General features: G+C 40.1%; 1 long non-coding RNA gene and 1 other non-coding gene across 3 annotated transcripts in view; both read right to left on the bottom strand.

The window, feature by feature from the left end:
* LOC134738277 (uncharacterized) overlaps positions 1-19,409 on the bottom strand; it is a 54,743-nt gene extending 35,334 nt beyond the window's left edge. The window contains exons 1-5 of one of the 2 annotated variants that reach the window (XR_010123934.1): positions 18,963-19,409; positions 12,149-12,801; positions 9,127-9,190; positions 7,492-7,674; positions 6,055-6,101 (exon numbers count right to left, since the gene is read on the bottom strand). This is a non-coding gene — a long non-coding RNA (uncharacterized LOC134738277). The remainder of the gene's footprint in view (positions 1-6,054; positions 6,102-7,491; positions 7,675-9,126; positions 9,191-12,148; positions 12,802-18,962) is intronic. The other variant, XR_010123935.1, reaches the window with a different exon arrangement.
* Positions 10,796-10,927, bottom strand: LOC129014787 (U8 small nucleolar RNA). Its single transcript, XR_008494322.1, has one exon. It is a non-coding gene; the product is annotated as a U8 small nucleolar RNA (small nucleolar RNA).
* Positions 19,410-20,116: the final 707 nt, after the last annotated feature.

Genomic DNA, 20,116 nt, shown 5'->3' on the forward strand with positions numbered 1-20,116 from the left:
TAAAGGAGAGGCTATTGGAGAAAGAGACTTAGGCAAGAATAAAGGAAACTCGTATTGCCAACTTTTATACCAATCAATTTCATCATTTATTCATAATATAAACAAAGAACCAGAGATCACCAGGCATTTGAGAAATAAACAGCATTAAAAAGCAGGACCATGATGAAAAAGAAGTGACCTACAAGGTCAAGAGAGAAGAATACAATGTTTATAATCCAAATTTTGTTCCCTTTTTTTCAAAGTCCAGGTTCCAGGCTTATATTATATAATCCTAACGTTTAGCCTTAAATATTAATAACAATATTTAATTCTAAATTCTGCTCCAAGAAGAGAATTTTTATAATCCTAATATTTATCCTCAAATTCAAAAGTACATGCCAAATATAGGCAGCTAGGAAAAAGGACCAATCAGAGAAAAAGAACAGGAACAAAAACTTTCAAATATGATTGTTCAAATTAAAAAATTAACTGGAAATCCTAAATAATAAAATGAGTGGGGATAAATACCAAGTTTGAGAGCTCAAAGATAAAGTCAAGGAAGAGCAATAAAAGAAGAAAGTTTGCATGGATACAAAGAGGGAACAATCGACACTGGGGCCTATTTAGGGTGGAGGGTGGGAGGAAGGAGAGCATCAGAAAAAACAACGATTGGTCCTTACTAAGCTTAGTGCCTGGGTGACCAAATAATCCGTACAACAAACCCCCATAACATGAGTTTACCTATATAACAAACCTGCATATGTACCCCTGAACCTAAAATAAAAGTTTAACAAAGAGAGTTTGGCAGTTCTTCAAAAGGCTGAACACAGAGTTACCATTTTATCCAGCAATCTCACTACTGCAGGAGAAATAAAAATGTATATGTTCACACAAAACCTTGTGGACAAATGTTCAGAGCACCATTATTTATAATAGCCAAATGTGGAAACAACCCCAAATGTCCATCAAGACCACATAAGCAAAATGTGGAATAGCCATACAAAGATTATTCAGGTAGAAAAAGAATGAAGTACTCACACATTCCACAATATGGAGGAACCTTGAAAACATTATGCTAAGTGACAGAAGCTAGACACAAAAGGCCACATACTGTATGATTCCATTTATATGAAATATCAAGAATAGGCAAATCAGCCAACAGGAAGCAGATTAGTTGTTGCCAGGGGTTGGAGAAGAATGGGTACTGGGTTTCACTGGGTGAGAAAACTGTTCTGAATTTAGATAGTGGCGATGGTTGAACAACTTTCAGTATACTGACACCTACTGAACTGTACACATTAAAATGGTGAATTTTATGGTATGTAAATTATATCTCAATAAACAAGAGAAAGTGAGAAAGCAAAAGAAAATTTGAAAAAAGAGTCAAGAGACACAAACCCCCCCACCCATCCTGTAGGGGTTTCAGGAACAGAAAAAGGATGAAATAAGAGAGGAAGAAATCTAAGAAGTAATATAAAAACTAAAGGAGGAGTGAAGAGGATAGGCATTGTGGCTTACACCTGTAATCTCAGCACTTTAGGGGGCCAAGGCAAGTGGATCACTTGAGGTCAGGAGTTCGAGACCAACCTGGCCAACATGGTGAAAACCAATCTCTACTGAAAACACAAAAATTAACTGGGCATGGTGGCACACACCTGTAATCCCACCTACTCAGGAGGCTGAGGAAGGAGAATCGCTTGAACCTGGGAGGTGGAGGTTGCAGTGAGCCAAGATTACTCCACTGCACTCCAGCCTGGGAGACAGAGCAATACTCTATCTCAATATAAATGGAAAGAAAAGAAGGGAAGGAAGGGATGGGAGAGGGGAAGGAAGGCATAGGAGAAGGGAAGGAAGGGGAAGAAGGGGAGAGAGGAAGGGAGAGAGGGAGGGAGGGAGGGAGGGAGGGAGGAAGGCAGGCAGGCAGGCAGGCAGAAGCAAATTAGTAAAAAGAGATGGCAGGAAGGCAGGCTGAAGCACATTAGTAAAAGAGATTCCTAGAGACAATCTAGTAAAATCTACAGGCCTGGAATAAAAAGAAATGCTAACTCAAACAAGGCACACAAAAGAGGGGGAAAAAAAGGTAAGGTTGACCCCCAAGTCCTACAGAGCTACAGTTAGTACAGGGAAGAGAGCTCAAACACCAAAGCATGGCAAAGAGGTAAGCCACTGAGAGGTCTTCTTCAAAAGAAAGCAAAACAAAAAATCTACCAGCTGGGCATGGTGGCTCAGGCCTATAATCCCAGCACTTTGGGAGGCCGAAGCGGGTGGATCACCTGAGGTCAGGAGTTCAAGACAATCTGGTCAACACGGTGAAACCCCGTCTCTACAAAAATACAAAAATTGCCAGGCATGATGGCAGGTGCCTGTAATCCCAGCTACTCAGCAGGCAGACACAGAAGAATCGCTTGAACCCAGGAAGCAGAGGTTGCCGTGAGCTGAGATTGCGCCACTGCACTCCAGCCTTGGTGACAGAGCGAGACTCCATCTCAAACAACAAAAAAACCTATCCAATGATAAAATATAATCAACCAAGAGGAGAACTACAGCAAAGAAACAGGAAAACTGTGTTTTTATTAAAAAATTAATGATGGATGAGCATTTACTTTACCTTATTCAAGTATAAAACTTATTTAAAAAATAGAAAAATTCTTCCTAAATTCATATCTCAAAAAGGCACTTGCCACAGTAAAAAGCAACCAGTGTAATGAGAGAATATATTTGCAATCATTTATCTGACACGGGGTTAATATCTAGAATATATAAAAAATACCTACAACTCAACAACATAAAACTCAATACAAAAATTGGCAAATGACTTGATTAGACCTTTCTCCAAATAGCCAACAATCAAACAAAAAGATGTTCAACATCACTAGTCACAAAATACAAATCAAAACCATGAGATACTACTTCACACCCATAGGGATAGCTGTCGGCAAAAAACAAAAACAGAAAACACTAATGTTCATAGCAGCATTGTTCACAATAGCCAAAAGATATAAACAAGCCAGTGCCCAACAACAGATGAAAAAATCAACAAACTGTGGTATATACATACAAAGGGATATGATTCAGCCTTAAAAAGGAATGAAATGCTGACATGTTAGTTGCAACATGGATGAACCTTGCAAATGAAAGCAGCCCAATTGTCCTATAGAACTGATGCTTACAGTCTTTTAAAATAAACATAGAAATTGACCCTCCCAGTCTTAAAACTTGAGAAAGTTACATTTGTCTTATCTGAATTCCTTTGTTGGGAAACCAACCATCAGGCCTCCCAGATAGTTATCAAGGAACTGAAACTTACCAGATCACCACATCTGGACCATAAGACACCAGACCACCTCACTCATCACAATTGCCTAACCAACTACCTGCTTCCTGTCGACCAACTTCTCTTCCCCACCCTTCCCTAACTCCTGTTTTCCCATACATGGTTACATTTCTTCCCTGCTAAATAAACCCCTGGTTTTAGTCAGTTGAGGTGACAAATTTGAGATTCATCTCCCATCTCCTTAGCTGCAGCACCCAGTTGAAGCCTTCTTCCCTAGCAACACTCATCGTCTCCGTGATTGGCTTTCTGTGCTGTGAGCAACAGGACCTAGACCAAACCCCTTGATGTTTTGGTAGCAATATGAGGTACTCACCATAAGCAAATTCACCAAGATAGAATAAGTAGAGTATAGGTCACCAGGACTGGGGAAGGGAAAGGGGAAGTTACCATTTAATGGGTAAAGAGCTTCTGTTTAAGATGGTGAAAAAGTTCTGGAAATGAATAGTGGTGACGGTTATACAACAATGGGAATGAACTAAATGCCACTGTACACATAAAAATGGCTAAAATGGAACATTTTAAATTATGCATAATTGACAATTAACACATTTTAAAAATTACAGTATTACACTATTACTATATATGAATTATACCTCATAAAGTTGATTGGCAAGGATAGAAGGATATACAATTTGATAAATACTCAATGTTGGAAGTTCTAACAAAAGGCATTTTAAACACATTGACTGGGATTATATATTGATACAATTTATTTGAGCACTTCAGCAATTTTTCAGAAGTCACAATGATATTTACTGCCTTCTACCCATTTGTTCTAATTTGTTCTAATTCTATGAATCTTCCCTAAAGGGAAAAAGAAAAAGCAGGCACAAAGACTTAATCTCAAAAATGTTCATCGCAATGTTGTTTCCAACATTATAATACTATCCAAAATTAGTAAGCAAAATGATCAGATATTCACAACATATAAAAAGTTTACCTTAATTATTATGTATTTTATTTTTAAATGTTAATAACATTTAAAATACATAATATATATGTTATGGGGGAAAACAAACATAAAATTATATCACATGATTCTAATTTTTATATGAAAAACAAAACTAAGAAATAAATACACCTACTTCAATAATAATTATCTCCCAGACTAAGTTAAGGACCCTTTATCATATGCTATCAAGGTAATATAACCTGAGATCAGAGAAAACCTCACTAGAAGTGGCTTTGAATGAAGAAAGAAAATAAAAGAAGATTCCTACCAGAGAAACTGTCTACCTCAGTATCATTTTATTCAAATTAAAACAGTTTTACAATCAAACTTCATTAAAAGCGGAGGAAAAATAGTATGTATGAATTTTGGTATCCAAGGGGATACTAGAACCAGTCTCCGGGCTGATACAGAGGGATGACTGTACTTGGAAATGATTTGGGATATCTGTTTGAAAATGTTAGCAGGGGGCACCCCATTCAAGGATATAACACATTTTAAATAAAAGTGTTTAAATAAATATTTCATTGATTCATTTTTAACGAGCATACCATCAGCCTTCTCAAAGTGTTAAATGCTCAAAGTATTAAATCCTACTTTCTATTACCAGATTTTACTTTGGGAGAGTAACATTACAAGATGTATAATAAGAATTACCCTTATTATTAAGCATTTTCTAAACTCCTATTGTTTCACCAATATTTTACCAGCATAGAAGAATAATTATTATACTACTGCCACAATTCACAAAATCCTTTCACCTCCGATTTTTCATGTGCTTGTCCTAACAATAATGAGATAAGCAAGCTTCATGATAATAACTGCAACTTCTACAAACCCAACCCCACTGTAAATGAAATACCCACTAAGAATCAGGCACTATATAAAGTATCTCATATATTTACCTCATTCAAAGTGGAACAATTACCAAAAATCTATGAAGTAGTTATCTCATCCCCATCCCAATTTTATAGATGAGGAAACTGCGGCTCAGCAATTAAAGTAATTGGCCCAGAAAGCAGATCTTTGATCCACACCCAGGTCTGTCTGAATCCTAAACCTATGCCATTTCCTTGTTCCACCCACCCTCCCCAGGAAACAGAGAATGAGAAAAAGATAATCATTTGGCCGAATCTTATAGGCAACCAGAACCCAGAGCCTTCTAACACTTGCTCTATGGTGCTTTCTACCTGGTATGTCACTTCTATAAAAAGCAAGGACACTTCCTTCCATTGGGAGTTTATAAATCATAATCTCATTGGATTATAAATAACATCATAGGGAAGCTACGTGCTACATGAAGGACAGATAAGCATGGCCAAGAGAAATTTTGAGGAAGTATAACTAAATTAATACACAGGGATCAGGGTTGAAGTATTTTATAACCAATACTCAAAACAGTAACAGTTAGCCTGGTGCAGTGGCTCACACGTATAATTCTAACACTTTGGGAGTCAGAGATGGGAGAATCACTTGAGCCCAGGAGTTCAAAACCAACTTGGGCAACATAGTGAGAGACCTTGTCTCTATGAAAATAAGAAAACAAGAACATTTAATAAAGTTTCCAGGAGTAGCTCAGATAATCCCAGCATTGTATATTAGGAGAAGGGCTATTTTTAAATATTCTAGAATTTATAATTGGAATGCCCATAAAAATTGCCTATGAGTAGAGTCATCATTATGTCAGAAAAATTTATGATAATTATTTAGGACTCTGCTTTTGATAAGTATGTATGCTGTAACTATTTAATAAAGTCATGAAAAAAATTTTTAAAATATAAATGTTACTTACATATCGCAGTTTAGATCTATCTGCGAATGCTGGATTAGCAATTGGAACTAGAATAAAAAATGTAAGTGTAAAAAAAGGAAAAATTAAAATATTTAAGTCACGAAACACAGAAAGTGACAGCAAAGTTAACAGCTCAGATCTTTATAAAAAGGAAATTTATACTGTACACCAAAAGTGATATTTACTAAATTACAAAGGCACTTGTATATGAATAAGATTAAAATAAAAACCAAGAACAGTACTTTTAGTTTCTCCTACCACTTTATATTCTCTAAATGACTGCCCTTACCTGATAGACACACACCAACTATAGAAAAAAGTAAACTTAATAATATCCTGGAAGCAAATGAACTTAAATTCTTTCAAGCCAATTCCCAAATGAGGGCCCACTACAGAAAACACCTCTGAACCACCGTAATTCCTTTCTGAGGATGACTCCAAACACTCTGCTAACCGATGCTAAACATGAGCCAAAAGAAACAAAAAACGAAAAAACTCTGACAAATTCCCATGAGCTTACCAATGGACCAAGATAGTCCAAAAAGTAATATTCCCAGAGGATAGGAAAAAAATGTCTTAGAGGATTGATGTCTTCCTTCAGTGTCACAGCAGAAACCTTGCAGGTTACCAGATGACCCAGTAAAGGAACCAACACTGCCAACCCATTCCACATGGGCAGTTCATTCCAGTCACTGATGAGAAGGGAAAAGGTCTTATGATATCACGTTTTTTTTTTTTTGAGATGGAGTTTCGCTCTTTTTGCCCAGGCTGGAGTGCAATGGCGCGATCTTGGCTCACTGCAACCTCTGGCTCCCAGGTTCAAGTGATTCTCCTGCCTCAGCCTCCCCAGTAGCTGGGATTACAGGAGTGCACCACCATGCCAGGCTAATTTTGTATTTTTAGTAGAGATGGGGTTTCACCATGTTGGCCAGGCTGGTTTCAAACTGCTGACCTCAGGTGATCCACCCGCCTCAGCCTCCCAAAGTGCTGGGATTACAGGCATGAGCCACTGCACCGGTCCAATTTCACATATATATATATATATATATATATATTTTTTTTTAAGATGGAGTCTCGCTGTCGCCCAGGCTGGAGTGCAGTGGCACAATCTTGGCTCACTGCAGGCTCCGCCCCCACCGGGGTTCACGCCATTTTCCTGCCTCAGCCTACATATTTTTTTAAAATCTTACAAGTTAACATAAAATGGAAATCTGAGTATTACAAACAACATCAACAACAACAACAGAAAGTTCAAAATCACCATCTACTCTCATCTACTGTAAGACCTAAGGATTAAGCAGAGGATAATTTCCATAAAACTAAAATCATGATAAATCAGTTTTTTCATGGTAGTTAAATCAAATTGCTATTTTAGCACTTGTTTGAGCCTCTAAAAAACATAAATTTAAATGCATAAGTCACGTCACAGAGGCCTACCAGCGGGGAATGGAGGAGCCTGGCGGCCACCTCCTGGTGACCAGCCACCATGCACAAACAGCAAAGGAGATTAAGCTTGGCTCAAGAGGTCCTCGAGCTCTTCTCAGTGGAGTCCATCTGTGAGCACACTTGTTGCAAAAAAGTCATTCCAATCTTGGTCTTTCAGAAATTATAACTTATCCACTGCCAAGGAAAGAAAATAACAGAAGTATGAATGATGAGAAAGACAACTACTGGAAACACTACATGAGAAATAAACACAGAATTATGACAGCTAAGATGAGGACAAAGAAAACACTACACTGTCAAAACCAAAAATACTCCAAAGATGACACTACTTCTATTTGTCCTTCTATATTTCCCATCTCTTTATCTATCCATGGAAACTTTTTAACCACTTCAATGGAAAACTATGCTTTCAAACCAAGCAGATGTCTAAAGCAGAATTGTCCCACAACCTAGACTATAACAAAATGCAAAGTTGAATACAACTGGAGTAAAAGACAAAAGAGTCTTTGTATAAATAAATCAACCCTCAAATATTGAGAAAAGCACAAATCCCACAGTTATTAAAAAGTTCCAATAAAATTACTGTAAAAAAATGACGAGGAAAACATGATAGCTAAAATCACCTGAAATGCCTACCTCCAAATCCGTATACAAAAAAAGGGCAAAATCTAGGAAATGTGATACCCCCTAAAATTAACATATTTTTGGCTGATCTCAATCTTTAGACAAAAGAAATTATAAATATAATTTCCCAAATAACTCAAAGAAGAAAAAGGAAATAGTATTTCCCAGTAATAATTCTCTAGGTTTGCATAAATAGACCTACTTGGCACTGAAAGCACTATTATTAATATTTGGCTTCACTTTGGTCTTTAAACGTCCTTCTCCACAGGTTTTTCTGGTTGTTTTTATCGGTAATTAAGTTGACTGATATAAACCCTTAGCTGGTTTATTGAAACCTAAATATATTTTAAATTTACTTCAAATCATAGATTCTACTCTAGCCACAATGAATAATTTTCCCCAAATTGAGTTCAACAGCTTAAAATATAATTTGTTAAGCAAACAAACAAACAAAAAAACAGTTTAAGGTATGTAAAAATTTCTGACTTTCACCCTAAATAAGATTTTCATTAGCTCAACAGAAATGTAATAATTATCCCTTAATTATCTCCACTACCACACCATCTCCACAGTCATGAACCACCTAGTCCCATTCTCAAATGTTCTGGTCCCACCAATAGAATCCCAATCCTTCCTTGTTGTCCCCAACCCTGTGCACCTACACCTGCCATAAATGGTGGAAATTCAACCAGCTCTATGAAGGGAAGGGAGGAGACCCTCCCCCAACCCACTCTACAGGAAAACTTGCCCAGATCTATAGGAACCTCCCCACACACAAGAGGACAGGACAGCCCAGACTCAGCTGAGAAATGTCAACAGCTGGTACAAATGAATTACAGATTATTTACAATTCACATTAACACTGCTCCAAGAATATAACCAACTGTCAGGACAAAAAAAAATTTAGTTATTCACATACAAATATTCCATTTCTGAATAAATTTCATATTTGTATCTGTATACAAAGAGTCTACATGTTTGATAACTCCTTTATGATCCTACCTGAAAATGCTGGTAGATGCAATATTTTTGGTTGAAATTCAACTGATGGTGGTCGTTTCATTACCTGTGGTTAAAAAAAAAAAAACTTTCGAGACAATTTTTAAGATGGATATCTGTCTCCTTATATGTCCCTTATATCAGATAATAAATCAATGAGGACAAAAAAAGAATGTGTAAAATTTGTTACCAAAAAGAATAATAACGATGCCTTTTCAGATTAAAACATACATATATAGATAATAATTTATTTTTTAAAATAATTTCAATAGATATCTGTAACAAAATACAGCTTCAAAGAAAAAATTCACCCCTATCTTGGCTTACTCTTTAGATAATTTACCTCTAATTAGAAATTCAGTCTTTCAACAAATATCTATTGGGTACCTGCCAAGGTAAGGCTCTATGTCAAGTGTTAAGGGGGATACAAAAATATAAAACACACAATCCTATTTTCAGAGAGCTGACATTCTGGTTGGGAAGATGAGACAAACATTTGATAAACAACAAAATATTTCACAATTGAAAAGAGGTAGGACATAACTACAGACAAAACCCTGGACAGAAAGAATTTTTTTGTAAATAGTAGTTTAGAGAATACAGCAAGCACTTTACTTGATATAGTTGAGACCGGGTTTACAGAAGAGGTAGGGGGTGGGTTGAGGTCTTGAAGAATGGTTAGAACTTTATGGTTATATCAGAGAAGACACCATTCAAGGAAGCCATAATAGCATGAATTGGAAAGTGCACAATTTCTTTGAGAAATGTGAAGAAACCATGTAGTTGGATCCATGAGCTTGGGACAGCCAGATACTGCATCTTGAGACTTTTAATTAAAAATTCAACCATCATTTCTATACCTAACTTCTGCAAAACTTCTATATGTAGTATTTTTAAAACCTTTACTAATTAAGTAACCAGCATTACCGTATTTACGGTAGTATTCTTACTAAAATGCATATTCTCATTCTAATCTCATAATCCAAATTAATAATCTCATTCTAATCATGAGAAACCCTTAGATAAACCTAAATTAAGGGACATTCTTCAAAACACTGAACCAGTTACTCTTCAAAGTGTCAAGGACTTGAGTCATACGTTTTATAACATGTATTACAAAAACATACAGAGGCCAGGTGTGGTGGCTCACACCTGTAATCCCAGCACTTTGGGAGGCCTAGGGAGGTGAATCATGAGGTCAGGAGTTCAAGACCAGCCTGGCTAACATGGTAAAATCCCATCTCTACTAAAACTACAAAACTTAGCCATGCGCAGTGGCAGGCGCCTGTAATCCTAGCTACTCAGGAGGCTGAGGCAGGAGAATAGCTTGAAGCCAGTTGGCAGAGGTTGCAGTGAGCTGAGATCACACCACTACACTCCAGCCTGGGTGACAGAGTGAGACTTCATCTCAAAAAAAAAAAAAAAAAAAAAAAAAAAAAAGACAAACTGTCAAGGTCATGAAAGGCAAGAAAAGTCTGAGAAATTCTGACAAAACCATGAAAGACTAGGACAGACTATACGAGACTAAGAAGGCATAACAACTAACTGTAATGTGGGATCCTGAACAACAACAAAAAAAAGGACATTAGAGGCAACTGGTAGAATTCAAATAAATTTGGTAGTTTAGTTAACAGCACTATACTCATGTTTATTTTTCCTTTTTCAGAAAGAATTCAAAAGGAGCAATCAGGGTATTGCACGACATCATTACACAGAGATATGAATCAAGTATTATGCAACTCCAACTACCACATTCTACTGCCCTCCAAAAGGAGGAACAGGTAAGGATTATCCTGCCTGACTAGCACTATACCAATGCTAATTCCCAGGTGTTGTTAACTATACTATAGACCTATAAGATGTGAACATTAAGAGCAGCTGGGCAAAAGGTATACAGGAACTCTCAACTATTTTTTAACCTTCTCTCTAAGACTAAAAGTAGTTTAAAATTAAAAGTTAAACACAAAAATGTCCACTGACTAAGGCTTCCCATAAACTATCAAATATGGTTATAAGAGGAAAAAAAGAAACAAGGAATATCATCTAAAGCAAGCCTGTGCAACCCACAGCCCATGGGCTTCATGCGGCCCAAGGCGGCTTTGAATGTGGCCCAACACAAATTCCTAAACTTTCTTAAAACATTGTAAGATGTTTTTTGCAATTTTTTTGTTTGTTTTTTAGTTTATCAGCTATCGTTAGTGTATTTTATGTGTGACCCAAGACAATTCTTCTTCCAGTGCAGCCCAGGAAAGCCAAAAGACTGGACACCCCTGGGAAAGATCACAAATTGTTCTAGAAAGCCCACTTTGAAAATGCACCAATGCACATCAAACTTAGCATAATAAAGTTACTCTGCTACACATATGAACTCACAAAAAGAATTAGCTCCATTATGAAAAATAGCTGAATAATCTATATAAAATGCTGTCTGTCTAGAAAATAAACATGAATCCAAGAACCCTTTGGTCTAAACCACAGTAATGTTCCCAATGAGATACGAAAAGACAGTCATGAATTAATACAGAAAAAGAGATTTTAAAAAGAAAAAGAAGGCTGGGCGTGGTGGCTTACACCTGTGATCCCAGCACTTTTGGAGGCCGAGGCGGGCGGATCACGAGGTCAGGAGATCGAGACCATCTTGGCTAACACGGTGAAACCCTGTCTCTACTAAAAATACAAAAAATTAGCTGGGTGTGGTGGCGGGCACCTGTAGTCCCAGCTACGCTGGAGGCTGAGGCAGGAGAATGGTGTGAACCCAGGAGGTGGAGCTTGCAGTGAGCCAAAATCACACCACTGCATTCCAGCCTGGGTGACAGAGGGAGACTCCATCTCAAAAAAAAAAAAAAAAAAGTAACAGAAGCAGGAAAATTAAAATAGAGAGTAAGTAGTGGAATGTATGTTGTGGAGTTGGAAGTCAAGACAAAACACAGGGACTTAGAAATGCATCTGTTTTTTAAAGTAAATACTCATTTTCCCCTAGCAATAAAGTATTATATTCTAAAAGGCAAGAAGCAAAAAAACTCACAGTGGTGTAGAAGTACATTGTGAACCGTGACTCCTCCAGCTCCCATAGTGTCTCCTCACTGTCTCCCATGCAGTCTTAACAACCTGTGAGAGGGCAGGGCTTCCGTGTGATCTGCCTGCCCAGCCCAGCCTGGTGAGCAGTGCCCTCTGACTGCTTCTGCCTTCAAAATACATCAGAGACTAGAATACTTAGAGTGAGTCACATTAGTGCAGATGGAGAAACGATGGGACTGAGAGCTAAGGTCTGAGGTCAAGAGGCTGGCAACCCCTCTGTGGCATGTGGAAGAAAGCAGTAGTGAGAGGCAGAGCTGACTCATTCAAAACAGAGGGGAGAAAACTTAGAACTCCAGTGCAGTGGAAGTGAAGGCAGAGGAAACTGTTGCAGACAGAGCGGGAGCTGGAAATGCAGACATGCAGCACAAATGAAACAGAAGCAGACAAGAGAAAAGGAAAGATTAGACAGTAAATAATATTCTGAATGAAAATCTCATGCAGATTTCAGATCTCAGTAAAGTCTACAACTCAGTTGTTAGAGTGCTTTCTGCACCTTTGGACTGTCATTAATGGGGGTGACAACAAGATCTGAGTCCATGTAGATAAGCTCTCTCTCATCTGGGATTCCAGGTCCTGCTGACTCAGGTGTCCACTTCTAATCTGAAATGAGAACAAAAGAACAAAAATTAGACTTTGTTTCTGTGACTAATATAGAGCTTTAAAACACTGAACTAATAAGATGCTGAGGAAGACACCACTGTAAAATGTCACCTATATCAATGTACTTCAACTGCTATTCAAGACACTTGCAGTCTCACTTAATTTTCACAAAAATCCTAAACTGTACATACCATCATTTCCATTTCACAGATAAAAATATAAAACTCTGAGAAAGTAACTGAATTGCTCATGTTACCATTAAGCCTGGCTAGCACTAGAAAAAAGATTTTTACAATTCAATGTTCTAAACTGTGATGAGGCAAACTGGTTTTTCGATTACCAGCATGGGTTTTTTTTGTTTTTTTTTGTTTTTTTTTTAGGGATGGAGTGTCACTCTGTCACATAGGCTGGAGGGCAGTGGTGCAACCCTGGCTCACTGCAATCTCTGCCTCCCGGGTTCAAGTGATTCTCCTGCCTCAGCCTCCTAAGTAGTGGAATTATGGGTGCACGCCACCATGCCCAGCTAATTTTTTTTTTTTTTTGAGACAGAGTCTTGCTCTGTCACCAGGCTAGAGTGCAGTGGCACGATCTCGGCTTACCAGAACCACCATCTCCTGGGTTAAAGTCATTCTCCTGGCTCAGCCTCTCGAGTAGCTGGAACGAGGTTTCACCATGTTGGCCAGGCTGGTCTTGAACTCCTGGCCTCAGGTGATCCGCCTGCCTTGGCCTCCCAAAGTGCTGGGATTATAGGTGTGAGCCACTGTACCCGACCCATGGCTTTATTTTTCATTCATAGAATGCTAATCAATTTATTTCTGCTTTACAGAATATTCAATGTGAAGGTGAAACTGTAACATAAAAAAATTTTCAGACTTAAATACAGACCGGTTACCTAAGTGTTAAACCTCAATTATTTATTAAGCCTCGTTAGAGTTGATACATAATAAAATGAATCACCAGACATTCACCATCAGTTATTCCTTTGAGATGGTACTTTGTGCTCTATTTAAACATAATTTGTATTCCTAGTGCTATGCCCCAGTATTTCCCATCCAAAAAAAAAAAAAAAAAAGAGAGAGGATTTATGCTTAAGAACCTTAAAAGATAATGGAACAGAGTTAGCTAAGAAAATTCCTGGAAACCCAATGTGCCCCTTGCAACTCAGATGAAAGATATAAGAAAACACACAAACAGGCTGGGCACGGTGGCTCAAGCCTGTAATCCCAGCACTTTGGGAGGCTGAGGTGGGCGGATCACAAGCTCAGGAGTTCAAGACCAGCCTGACCAACATGGTGAAACACCGTCTCTACTAAAAATACAAAATTAGCTGGGTGTGTTGGCATGTGCCTGTAATCCCAGCTATTCAGGAGGCTGAGACAGGAGAATCACTTGAACCCAGGAGGCGGAGGTTGCAGTGAGTTGAGATTGTGCCACTGCACCAATTAAAAAAATTATATGCAAAACTTAATTTCCTATAGGTAAATTGAATGTAGGCACAAATGCCAAGTTATAAGAAATATCCCACTCACAACAGCAAAAATATATATAACAAAATGTTCAGGAGTAAACTAAATGATCAATAATTGCAATGAGATCATGATCATTAAATGAAAATAATCATTATAAAATTATACTCTCTTCTTTCAAAGTGAACACATTATGTATAAAACCAGAAGTAGTGATATCAAAATGTATGAGATGTATGAGGTTACAGTGAACTATGATTGTGCCACTGCACTCCAGCCTGAGCAACAGGCTCTTAAAAAAAAAAATGTAATCGGTGTTTACCTGGGAATTTCATCGTAAATAATTTTTCTATTGTCTTTGTCCTCTTTTATATTTTACAAGTTTTTTACAATTATATATATTTTGTAATAGAATAAAAAGTATCATTTAAAAATTATAAAACATAAGGCCAACACAGTGGCTCACACCTGTAATCCCAGCTCTTTGGGAGGCCAAGGCGGGCAGATCACGTGAGTCCAGGAGTCTGAGACTAGCCTGGGCAACATGGGGAAACCTCTACTAAAAATACAAAAAATTAGCCATGCATGGTGGCGCACACCTGTAGTCACAGCTACTCAGGAGGCTGAGATGAGAGACTCACCTAAGCCCAAGAAATTCAGGCTGCAATGAGCCATGATCCTGCCACTCCACTCCACCCTGGGTGACAGGAGTGATACTCTGTCTTAAAAATAAATAAATACCGAGATATATATGTAAAATAAACTACCTTAGGTATTCACATTATTGATTATATTTTCTCAATAGAATGATTATATATTCCTCTTTATAACCATCTGCCAGAAGAGCTTCAACATCTATCGCATTTCAGAATGAATTTTTTTTTTTTTTTTTTTTTTTTTTTTTGAGACGGAGTCTAACTCTGTTGCCCAGGCTGGAGTGCAGTGGCGCAATCTCGCCTCACTGCAACCTCCACCTCCCAGGTTCACACCATTCTCCTGCCTCAGCCTCTTGTGTAGCTGGGACTACAGGCGCCCACCACCACACCCAGCTAATTTTTTGTATTTTTAGTAGAGACAGGGTTTCACTGTGTTAGCCAGGATGGTCTCGATCTCCTGACCTTGTGATCTGCCCTCCTCAGCCTCCCTCAGTGCTTGGATTACAGGTGTGAGCCAACGCACCCGGCCCAGAATAAATTTTTAAATTTACATTGATTTTCTATTTCACATAACCAAAAAATTAGCACAGTGAGATTTTATTATAACCCATTTATACTAAATTTCAAAGCAGAAATAAGCTTCACATGGTCCAAATACACTTCACATTACATCAAAACTAGTTAAAAACTAAAAGCAATTATATTTGTCAAGCAATAAGTAGCATAAAAATAACAGAATTAATTCAAAGTAGGTCTGCATTCAACACAACTATGATTGAAAGAAATTAAAGTAAAACCTAAATAAGTACAAATACATCCTGTGTTCATGGAGGAAAGCTTAATATTGTTAAAATGGCAGTACTTCCTAAGTTCATCTACATATTCAATGCACCTCTGATTAAAATCCCAGCTGGCTCCTTTGCAGAAACTGACAAGCTGATCTTAAAATTCATATGGAAATGCAAGTGACCCAGAACAGCCAAACCCACCTTAAAAAACTTTCTGGAGGATTCATACTTTCTGATGTCAAAGCTTACTAAACAGCTACAGTAATCAAGAGTGTGCTACCGGTATAAGGACAGATGAACAGATGAAAGAATAGAATCCAGAAATAAACTTTCACATATACAGTCAATTGATCTTCAGTAAGGGTTCCAAGACAATTCAATGGGGAAAGAATAAGCTTTTCAACAGATAGTTCTGAGATAACTGGATGTCTAGGTGCAAACAATGAAGCTATACCCCCTACTTCATGCCACATGCAAAAATTAACTCAAATGGATAAAAGAGCTCAATATAAGAGATATTGACAAAACTATAAAACTCATAGAAAAAAACATAGACAGAAACCTTTGTGACCTTGGTGTAGCAATGTTTTTTTAGATATTACACCAAAAGCACAAGGAGCAAAAAAACACAAATGAAGAAAGATAAATTGGACTATATCAAAATTTAAAATCTTTGTGCTTCAAAGGACACCATCAAGAAAGAAAAAAAGACAATCCAGAAAAAGAGAGAAAATTGTTATAACTCCTATGTAGAATATGTAAAAAATTCTTACAACTAAATAATAAAGAGATACATAACCCACTTAAAAACAGGTTAAATTTTGGAATAAATATTTCCCCAAAGAAAATAGACAAATGGCCAATAAACACATAAAAAGATGCTCAACATCATTAGCCATCACGTAAATGCAAATCAAAACCACTAAGACATAGAAATTCACACCTACTAGCTGGGCGCAGTGACTCACACCTGTAATCCAAATACTTTGGGAGGCGGAGACAGGTGGATCATATGAGGTCAGGAGTTCGAGACCAGCATGGCCAACATGGTGAAACCCCGTCTCTACTAAAAATACAAAAATTAGCCAGCTGATAGTGGTGCATGCCTATAATCCCAGCTACTCGGAAGGCTGAGGCAGAAGAATTGCTTGAGCCTGGGAGATGGAGGTTGCAGTGAGCCAAGATCATGCCACTGCACTCCAGACTGGGCAACAGTCAGACCCAGTCTCAATCAATCAATCAATCAATGGAATTTCACACCTGCTAGATGTGAAATAGGATGGCGATCACGAGAAAGACAGGCAATGCGAAACTATTCACAACAGCCAACAGGTGGATGCAACCCAAGCATTCATCAACAGATGAAAAGATAACAAGGCGTATTAAATACATACAAGGGAATATTATTCAGCCTTAAAAACAAATGAAATTCTGGCACATGCTACAACATGGATGAACGTTAAAGACATTACCCTAAGTGAAATAAGCCAGGCACAAAAGGACAAATACTATATGACACCACTTATGCCAGCAGTCCCCGAACTTTTTGGCATCAGGAACCAGTTTTGCAGAAGACAATTTTTCCACAGACAAGGTTGGGGGAGATGATTTTGGGATGATTCAAGGACATTACATTTATTGTGCATTTTATTTCTATTATTATTACATTGTAACATATAATGAAATAATTGTACAACTCACTATAATATAGAATCAGGGCTGGGCACGGTGGCTGACGCCTGTAATCCCAGCACTTTGGGAGGCCAAGGTGGGCAGATCATGAGGTCAGGAGATCGAGACCATCCTGGGTAACACGGTGAAACCCCGTCTCTGCTAAAAAATACAAAAAATTGGCGGGGCGTGGTGGCTGGCCCCTGTAGTCCCAGCTACTCAGGAGGCTGAGGCAGGAGAATGCCGTGAACCTGGGAGGCGGAGCTTGCAGTGAGCCCAGATTGCGCCACTGCACTCCAGCCTGGGTGACAGAGCAAGACTCCCTCTCAAAAAAAAAAAAAAAAAAAAAAAAAAAGACTACAAATGATAAGCAACATAGGATAGATATTTAAGGAAAGGCTTTGAAAAGGAAAATAAGATCAAAATAAACTAAGAAAAAATTATTACAGAACAAAGAGATTCTAGGGAGAAGACAAAAGAGTATCAAAATCACTTTGTAAAGATACTTGTGAATATATTACATGTATAAAACAAAACAGAGGCCGGGCGCGGTGGCTCACGCCTGTAATCCCAGCACTTTGGGAGGCTAAGGCGGGCGGATCATGAGGTCAGAAGATCAAGACCATTCTGGCTAACATGGTGAAACCGCGTCTCTACTAAAAAATCCGTCTGTACTAAAAACACAAAAGTTAGCCAGGCGTGGTGGCGGGCGCCTGTAATCTCAGCTACTCTGGAGGCTGAGGCAGGAGAATCGCTTTAACCAGTGGACTGTCAAGAGAGGTAGGCTGTAGCAAGCCGAGATCGCGCCACTGCACTCCAGCCTGGGCGACAGAGTGAGTGAGACTCTGTCTCAACAAAAAGAAAAAAAGAAAGAAAACTTTTTTTTGAGAGAGAGAGAGAGAAGTCTCGCTCTTCTCCCCCGGGTTTGAGTGCAACGGCTCGATCTCAGCTCACTGCAACCTCCGCCTCCTGGGTTCAAACCATTCTCCTGCCTCTGCCTCCCAAATAGCTGGGATTAAGTCGCCTGCCAACACGACCGGCTAATTTTTCTATTTTTTAGTAGAGACGGGTTTCAGCATGTTGGCCAGGCTGGTCTCCAGCTCCTGACCTCAAGTGATCAGCCCGGTTGGCCTCCCAAAGTGCTGGGATTACAGGCGTGAGCCACTACGCCTCGCCAAAAAACCGAAAATCTTAAAGGTCTTTCCCCTTCCCCGCCTGGGCTCCAACAACTCGGGAGTCGCCCTGCCCCGCCCTGTCGCGGTGGGGAGAGCAGGTGGGCTCACTGAGGGCGACCATGGGTCCCAAGAGGGCTCCGGCAGCCGCGGGCTCCCACCTCGAAGCGCAGCGACAGGGGCCGAGAGGGGCCAGCAGCCCCCAAGCCAGCCCCGCGCTAGGAGTTGGAGAGACGCGCCCTCCGCCTTCTCCCACCCAAGCCTGGCCCAGTGCCGGGCGGGCTAGTTGTGGGAGAAAAGGGCGGGGAACCGGGGCCTCTCTGGGGCAGGTTCCCCTTTGTCCTGGGACTCTGGGCACCCCCTTTCCGCCCTCGCCCTGCGCCGCGAGGCCGCCACCTGGCGACTCACCTTGATGTTGCGGTGGAGCGTGAGCCGCGGCTGTGGCTCCTGGTTCTCGTGGAAGATAGAGGCCGGCAACTTCAGTTTGGCCTTGAACGCTGACAGGGACATCTTCCCCTCATCTCAGGCGAGAGGGGCGCGGAAAAGGAACCTGTCCCGAGCCGCTGTCATGGCCGCGACCACCCGGCGGGGCCCCCGGCCGAGCTCTCGCGGCTCCACCTCTCCCCGCTGCCGTGACCCTCGTGGGAGCGCGGCTGGAAAATGGCAAGGGACACCGAGGACTTGGCGGGAGCTGTGTGGCGGCCTGGGGGGCTGCTCCCTTTATAACCGACTCCACCGACAGGAGGCGCGGCTCCCGTCAAGCCGCAGCTTAAAAGGGCAACAGCACCAGCGCCCCCGCTACCGCCTGGGAAAGGGCTGCCCCTACCCCGCCCTGGTCCTCGTGGCCCCTCACCTCTTACCCCTCACCCTTCACCCCTCACCCCTCACCCCTCAACCCGGCGCACCCCGCGTGTGCGCGCTCCCGGCTGCCCCCTCCTTTCTTGACCCAGCACCTTTCTGCCCGACCCATCTGGTCCCTTCTTCACACTCGCGACTGGGCGCCACAACCACCAAATCTCTCTGTGTGTGTGTGTGTGTGTGTGTGTGTGTGTGTGTGTGTGTGTGTGTGTGTGTGTCCCTGTCCCAAGGGGGCGTGGCTCACGCCTGTAATCCCACCACTTTGGGAGACTAAGGCGGGCGGATCAAGAGGTCAGGAGAGAAGACCATCCTGGCTAACACGGTAAAACCCCGTCTCTACCAAAAAAATACTAAAAAATTAGCCGGGCGTGGTGGCAGACGCCTGTAGTCCCAGGTACTTGGGAGGCTGAGGCAGGAGAATGGCATGAACCCCGGAGATGGAGCTTGCAGTGAGCTGAGATCGCGCCACTGCACTCCGGCCTGGGCGACAGAGCAAGACTCCATATCAAAAAAAAAATAATAATAAAAAAAAAATAAACCTCAAAGGATCACTAGTGGTCAGCAATTATATGCAAATAAATAGGAAAACGTACTAAAAATGGATAAATTTCCAGACACATCTAACCTACCAAGATTGAACCATGATGAAACCCAAAACCTGAACAAACCAATAACAAATAATGGGATCAAAGTAATAAAAAGTC

Source organism: Pongo pygmaeus, chromosome 16, assembly GCF_028885625.2.
Source record: "Pongo pygmaeus isolate AG05252 chromosome 16, NHGRI_mPonPyg2-v2.0_pri, whole genome shotgun sequence".
NCBI classification, from domain to species: domain Eukaryota; kingdom Metazoa; phylum Chordata; class Mammalia; order Primates; family Hominidae; genus Pongo; species Pongo pygmaeus.